Below are 6,955 nucleotides of genomic sequence, written 5' to 3'. Positions count from 1 at the left end.
TAATTGGATTGAACAGTTGTAGATTTTTATAATGGTATTTCCTTCCGCTATGATTTCTTGGTTTACACAATTCTGATTTAGCGTTGTTTTTGGAAGATTCCACGTGATTAGTATATTGGGTTCAATAAAGTTTATTTGAAAGTTTTGAAAAGTTTTGGAATATGGACATTTAGTGGGAGTTTGCATTAAAATTCCTTTTATACAATTGTCATTGGTTTTCAATCTAGTTTCTTTAACAAATACTTCTTCATTTTTTATGTAGTACTTGTCGTATGTCATATCTGTTAACATGTTATTTAATTCGTCTGGATACGGAACGATTTTATAGATTGGTACTTTTGTAATGTCTTTGGGAATGTTGGAAATTATTAGAATTTCGTTGGTATCGGATTTTAGCCATGTAGAGGTTTTTATATTAAGTATTTTCTCAGAATTTATTTGTTCCAGGTAGTCTTGTTTTAATAATTTTGGATTAAATATACCAAGCCTAGTTAATTGCATACCTAGTTCTATATCTTCGATATATTCTGTGAAATGTTGTAGATTGAATATCAAAATTTCTATTTGTTGATTCCTGTCTTTTTCTTCATTTAGTTTGTTTATAACGTTTATTCCGCTATTAACTGCATCTATTACCAAATTTAGTTCATTCATTTGAACGCTATGGCTGGCTAAATTTTCTATTTTTTGTTCCAAATCGACTTTATCTTCCTGATCTAGTGTTCCAAAGAGATATTTGTAGGCTGTTCCTACTATATTGATTAGGCCTCTTTTATTTCTTTTGGTTATTTTTAGCCCGTTCATTTCTCTTTGCAATTTGTCTACTAGATATTTTATTTGGATTATGTCCTGGAATTTAGTGGCTTGCCTTAACAAATTTTGGTATAGTTCTTCGGTTTTAGTTACATTAACAGTTAGATAATGGTATTCGTAATTGATAGGTATGTTGATCGATCCAGTTTTGAATATCATATATCCGTTTTGGGATTTTATAGGATTTATTTCTATGTTTTGGCCCTGTGCCATTACGATGGTAATTATGAGGAAGATGAGGATTTTAATTGTGTTGAAGTTCGCCGATTCCATTAACTTCCTCGGTTTCTCTGGAATTATTATATTTGCTTCTATTAGATTTCTTCTTTTTCTTGAATTTTGATTTATAATGAGTTATTTTCCTACCCCTATTCTTTTCTTCATAATGTTTTTCGTCTACCTGTCTAATTTCACCCGTCCTTTTGAAAGGATTTGTTACCTTAGACTTAACTAGAGGTGATAGTTTATAGCGGGTATCTACTTCATACTCTATGCGGTTTTTATTTAATTGAGTGATTTTATTCACTTTATTTAGTTGTGTGTCATAATCAGGTGAGCCTGCATAAATGAATATATCAGCTGGTGTCCTATTTGTGGTATTATGTTTGGTTTTATGATTATAAGTATAAAGAATTAATTCAAACTTCGTGAATCTATCTTCTGTGTTATCCTCGCTAGATATTATTCTTAATTTTTCATTTACTGTTTTATGAAATCTTTCTACGTCAGATATTCCATTTTTGCTGGAAGTGATCTCTATTTTGACGTTTTCCGCATTCAGCCATGCTTGCAATGCTGTGCACATAAAAGCTGAATCTTTATCGGCTTTGATTTCAATTGGTTTGCCCATCTCGTTAAAAACTTTCATGATGGCTCTTTTTGCTTCTAACCAGTCACGACTTTTTACTTCTACAAGAGTGGCAAACTTCGAGTATACGTCAATACATGATAGGAACTGTTGGTTACCAACCATATAGAAATCCATGACGTATTTCTCTCTGATGTTCAGTATTTCCGGTGTAGTTTCGAATGCCAACTTCGTATTTCTATGCTCTGTTTTGGCAATATTACAAGTAGGACATTCGTTTATGATGTTTTGGATTAGTTTTTGATAATCCGGGTAATAGTATTTTCCCCTAAACCAATTGACGGTTTTCTCTATCCCTGGATGGAGTAAGCCTTTATGATTCTTTAATATGGTTTCTTTAAATTCAGCGTAATTCTGAATATCTAGGAGTTTCGTGCTTGATTTAATAGCTTTGGTTATATTGTTAGAATTAATGATTTCTAAATAGGCTTTTTGGAATGGAGGAAAATCTGTTTCGTTATGGAAATATAATGCGCTCTTTTTGGTGCATAGATATTCCTTTATTATATCCTTCGCTAAGGTGTTAGTCATTTCCTTATACGTGATCTTGATGATTAGCTTGTGAAAATAACGAATTGTTTCTACCTTATCTTCATTGCCTTTTATTAGCTCAATTTGCCGATTGTAATAGTTAATTGGTCTTTCCGTGATAGCAATGTGATTTAGATTGTCTTCCTGTGCGCTATGTACAGTTGCACCAACGCTATTGGAAGCTTCTCCCAGGAGATTTTCATTAATCTTTACCCTTGATAAGGCATCAGCTACATGATTTTCTTTGCCTGGTAGATATTTCATTTTAAAATCAAACTCATTCAGTTTTATTTTCCACCTTTGTAATTTCATATTTGGCTCCTTGAGGTTGTTCAACCAAATCAAGGGTTTATGATCGCTTTGTATCTCGAATGTTCTACCGAACAGGTATGAACGGAAATACTTGGTTGCCCATACGATCGCTAATAATTCCTTTTCGATGGCTGAATAGTTTATTTCATGTTCATTTAGGGTTCTGCTAGCGTAGCAGATCGGTTTGTGTTCTTGTGACAAAACCGCTCCCAATGCTATGTTACTAGCGTCGGTTGTTACCGTGAACATTTTGTCAAAGTCTGGGAACGCAAGGATAGGGTCTGAGGTGATGAGTACTTTTAGTCTCTCAAATGCCTCGACGTACCTTTCTTCCTTGGGGTCTATGACAGCTCCTTTCTTTAGTTTGAGTGTCATGGGTTTTGCTATGTTTGCAAAATTAGGAATGAATTTCCTGTAGAACCCGCACAGACCTAAGAATGACTTTATTTGTTTAGTCGTTTCTGGTATTGGAAATTTGACAATGGCAGAGATTTTGCCTGGATTTGGTACTATTCCTTCAGTAGTGACTACATGACCTAGGAATTCAGTTTCCTTTTTCATGAATTCACATTTATCCATTTGTAGCTTCAAGTTGGCGTCTCTCAACTTTCCAAATACTCTCCTTAGTGACAACAAGTGTTCTTCCAATGAAGTGGAAAATATAATGATGTCATCTAAGTATACAAAGCAATCTTTGAAGATTAACTCTTCTAGCAGATTGTTCATACATCTTTGGAAGGTAGCTGGGGCAGTGGTTAGCCCAAAGGGCATACGAGTGAACTCGTAATGTCCATGCTTAGTGGAGAACGCAGTTTTGGGGATTGAGCTAGGTTCCATGGGTATTTGATGGAAACCTTTTGCTAAATCGATTGTCGTAAAATACTGACATTTACCTAGTTTGTCTAGGATTTCATCCATTCTTGGAGTTGGGAATTTGTCCTTAACTGTTATTTCATTTAGACTTCTATAGTCTACTACCATTCGATATTTTTGCTTTCCTGAAGCATCTATCTTCTTCGGAATCATAGATATGGGCGAGCAGTAAGGAGAATTCGACTTTCGAATTATTCCCTGCCTGATCATATCTTTGATTTGCTGGTTTACCTCCTGATCATGTATCTGGGCATATTTGTATGGTCGTCTGTAGACCGGGTCTTCATGTTGAGTTTTGATCTCGTGCTTGATTGTACTTGTGAAAGTCAAATTGTCACCTTCTCTGTACTGCACATCCTTAAACTCATATAAGACCTTCTTTAACTCTTCCCTCTCTTCGTCGTTTAAGTGTTCCAATCTTAATTGATTACATTCCCTTAATTCACTGTCTAGAGCGGAAGCGAAGTATTGATCTCCCTCTGGAGATGGGTCAAGGCACTTAGGTGCGATCTTCTCTTCTTTTGTAGAGGGATCAGTGCACTTCTGTGCGGTCTTGCCGGCTTCAATAGCTTCTCCACTCTGAATGATTGGGTACGACCTAGCTGCTAGTGTTACAGTGTCATTTCTGTAATCGATGACGGCTTTACTTGCCATCAAGTATTCTCTTCCTAATAAAATATCATAATTTTCGGAAAAGTTATGTATGTAGAACTTTTGTTCGGACGGACATGTTTTGTTCGCATTCCTCATTATACTCTTAGTTAAACGGACAGGTCCATTGATGGTATGGACCGTAAGGTTATCGTCTTTTATCTCGGAATCTGTGTAATTTTCTTTCATGATGTTGATCGATGATCCCGAGTCAGCGATACACCTTAATATTCTTTTATTAATGGTAATGTTTATATAGGGTCCTCCTCGGTTTCTTCCGAGGCGGCTTGATGAAAATTTACGTCCATCTTCGTTTGGCCACTCTGGCTCTCCCTCCCTCTTTTAGTAGGTTGGTTGGGTCCACTCCCACTAGCTTGGTTTTGAGATATTTGCTGATTGAATGGATTCTGAGCCCTACCTTGATTCAAGGAATTTTTGAACTCATTGTATAATCCAGGATTTTGGGAATTTTGATTTTGATTTGTTCGATTAGTCTGACCTGTTCCAGATGAACTCTGAGTTTGATTGTGATAGTTAGTAGTATTATAATTTGGATAATAGTTTCCAACATTCTTTCGATTTGATTGAGACGATTTCGATTGATCTTTATTTGTACCTGAATCTGTTGTACTAGCTTCGTACAATCCTTCTTCTTGTGCTGCCTTCTTAAGATTAGACAATGTGGTAATATCTTTTCTTGCTAAGGTCATGAACATTCTGTCAGGAAGTTTTCGAGTAATGACATCTTTAATTGTGTTGTTCAAAGCGTTTTTATAAATGACATTATTTTCTGGTATGTTTTCTAAGTTTAGCTTATTGTTTATTAATAATGATTTTATCTCTAATTCTTCTATAAACTTACGAAGACTGCCGTTGAATCTGGTGGTGTATAGTTGTCGTAAGAGTTCTTCATATGGTGTGTGATTTTTGAACTCGTTGATCAGCGCCGTCTTCAGTTCGAGCCACGTGTTGGGTTGTATCATTTGCGATATGCGTTGTGCCTCTCCTGACAGTTGGATCTCGGTCGCCCCAAATAGGATCCTTTGTTGGCGAAGATCTTCAGTTGGATATAATCCGCATACATATTCGATTCGTTTGATAAATGAGCTTAGCTGTCCAGATGAACCGTCATAGGCAGGTATTTGTCGGATCGACAGCAGTGCCTGGTTCAAGTGGATTTCGCTCAATGATAGTGGTGGTAACGCCATGTTGTTGGTGTTGATTGGGTTTTGTTTTGTTGTAGTTTTTAACTTTATTTTGGTTCACTTGTAAGTTTTTTATACCCGATACTCAAAATGAGTATTGGGGTATATTAGATTTGTGGTAAAAGTGTATGTGTGTAACGTCCAGAAGGAATCGTTTCCGACCCCATAAAGTATATATATTCTTGATCAGCATCAATAGCCGAGTCGATTGAGCCATGTCTGTCTGTCCGTCTGTCCGTCCGTCCGTCTGTCCGTCCCCTTCAGCGCCTAATGCTCAAAGACTATAAGAGCTAGAGCAACGATGTTTTGGATCCAGACTTCTGTGATATGTCACTGCTACAAAAATATTTCAAAACTTTGCCCCGCCCACTTCCGCCCCCACAAAGGGCGAAAATCTGTGGCATCCACAATTTTAAAGATACGAGAAAACCAAAAACGCAGAATCGTAGAGAATGACGATATCTTTTAGACTGTGGAATCTGAATTGGATCGTATTATTATTATAGCCAGCATCAAGAAAACAATTTCATTTTTTCTCGCCCTGTCTCTCTCTAACACACACGTAGCATAGGCGGCTTTGCTTAGAGTAAAACATTAGCGCCTAGATCTCAGAGACTATAAAAGCTAGTGCAACCAAATTTGGTATCCACACTCCTAATATATCGGACCGAGACGAGTTTGTTTCAAAATTTCGCCACACCCCCTTCCACCCCCGCAAAGGATGCAGATCTGGGGATATTCATAAATCTCAGAGACTATTAAGGCTAGAGTAACCAAATTTGGTATCCGCACTTCTGTTAGATCTCACTATAAAACGTATATCTCGAAATTTCGCCCCACCCCCTTCCGCCCACACAAAGGACGAAAATCTGTTGCATCCACAATATTGCAGATTTGAGAAAACTAAAGACGCAGAATCATAGATAACGACCATATCTATCAGATTGCTGAATCTGGATCAGATCAGATAATTTTTGTAGCCAAAAGGAACAAATCAATTTGCATTGGCTACGCAGCGCCCGACGTCACGCTCAGACTGATTTTCTGTCTCTCTCGCACGCACTCTTTGTCGTGTCGTTTAATATTAGCGGCGTCTGCCGGAGGAAAGCCATACTGACTTAGTATCGGGTATAACTGTAGAGTTGCGGTGTCCGCAGCAACTCACAACGTTCCCCCTCGTTTGATTTTGTATTAAGTGTTTCACTGTCCTTGGTGATTCACTATCTCCGCTTACTTCAGTTCACTTAAATTAGTTTTGCAAATCGTATGTGCTTGCAGCACATAGGTTCTTTGGCGGATTTCACAATTTTATTAACAATTCCGGGATTACGTGATCACAGTAATTATAAATTACGCAAGCTGACCATTACCGAAATATAGGTGTTAATTTTAAACGAAATCCTACCGACTGCGCCAGTTAAATATCCGCAACTCGATTTTAAGTTTTTTAACAAAGACTTTTATTTTACAACTTAAATATCTTTATGTCACAAGATTTAAATGAATTCCCCGACTTGACTTTCGGTCTGCTTGTCTCAAACGGAACTGATCTCTCTGCTGCTGGCTAGTTTCCATGAGCCCTTCTCTTGGAACTCCCGACTCTGGCTTCGGGCGTTGCTTTCCTCGGCTGCATCTTCGTGTCGGTGGCGTACGTGCCTGGATCGATATTTGGGGATGCGTCGGCTTTGATGAAAGGCATCCA

Source organism: Drosophila persimilis, unplaced genomic scaffold (genome assembly GCF_003286085.1).
Source record: "Drosophila persimilis strain 14011-0111.01,24,50 unplaced genomic scaffold, DperRS2 tig00000572-arrow-pilon, whole genome shotgun sequence".
In the NCBI taxonomy this organism is placed as follows: Eukaryota; Metazoa; Arthropoda; class Insecta; order Diptera; family Drosophilidae; genus Drosophila; species Drosophila persimilis.
Note: the sequence above shows the minus strand (reverse complement) of the source record.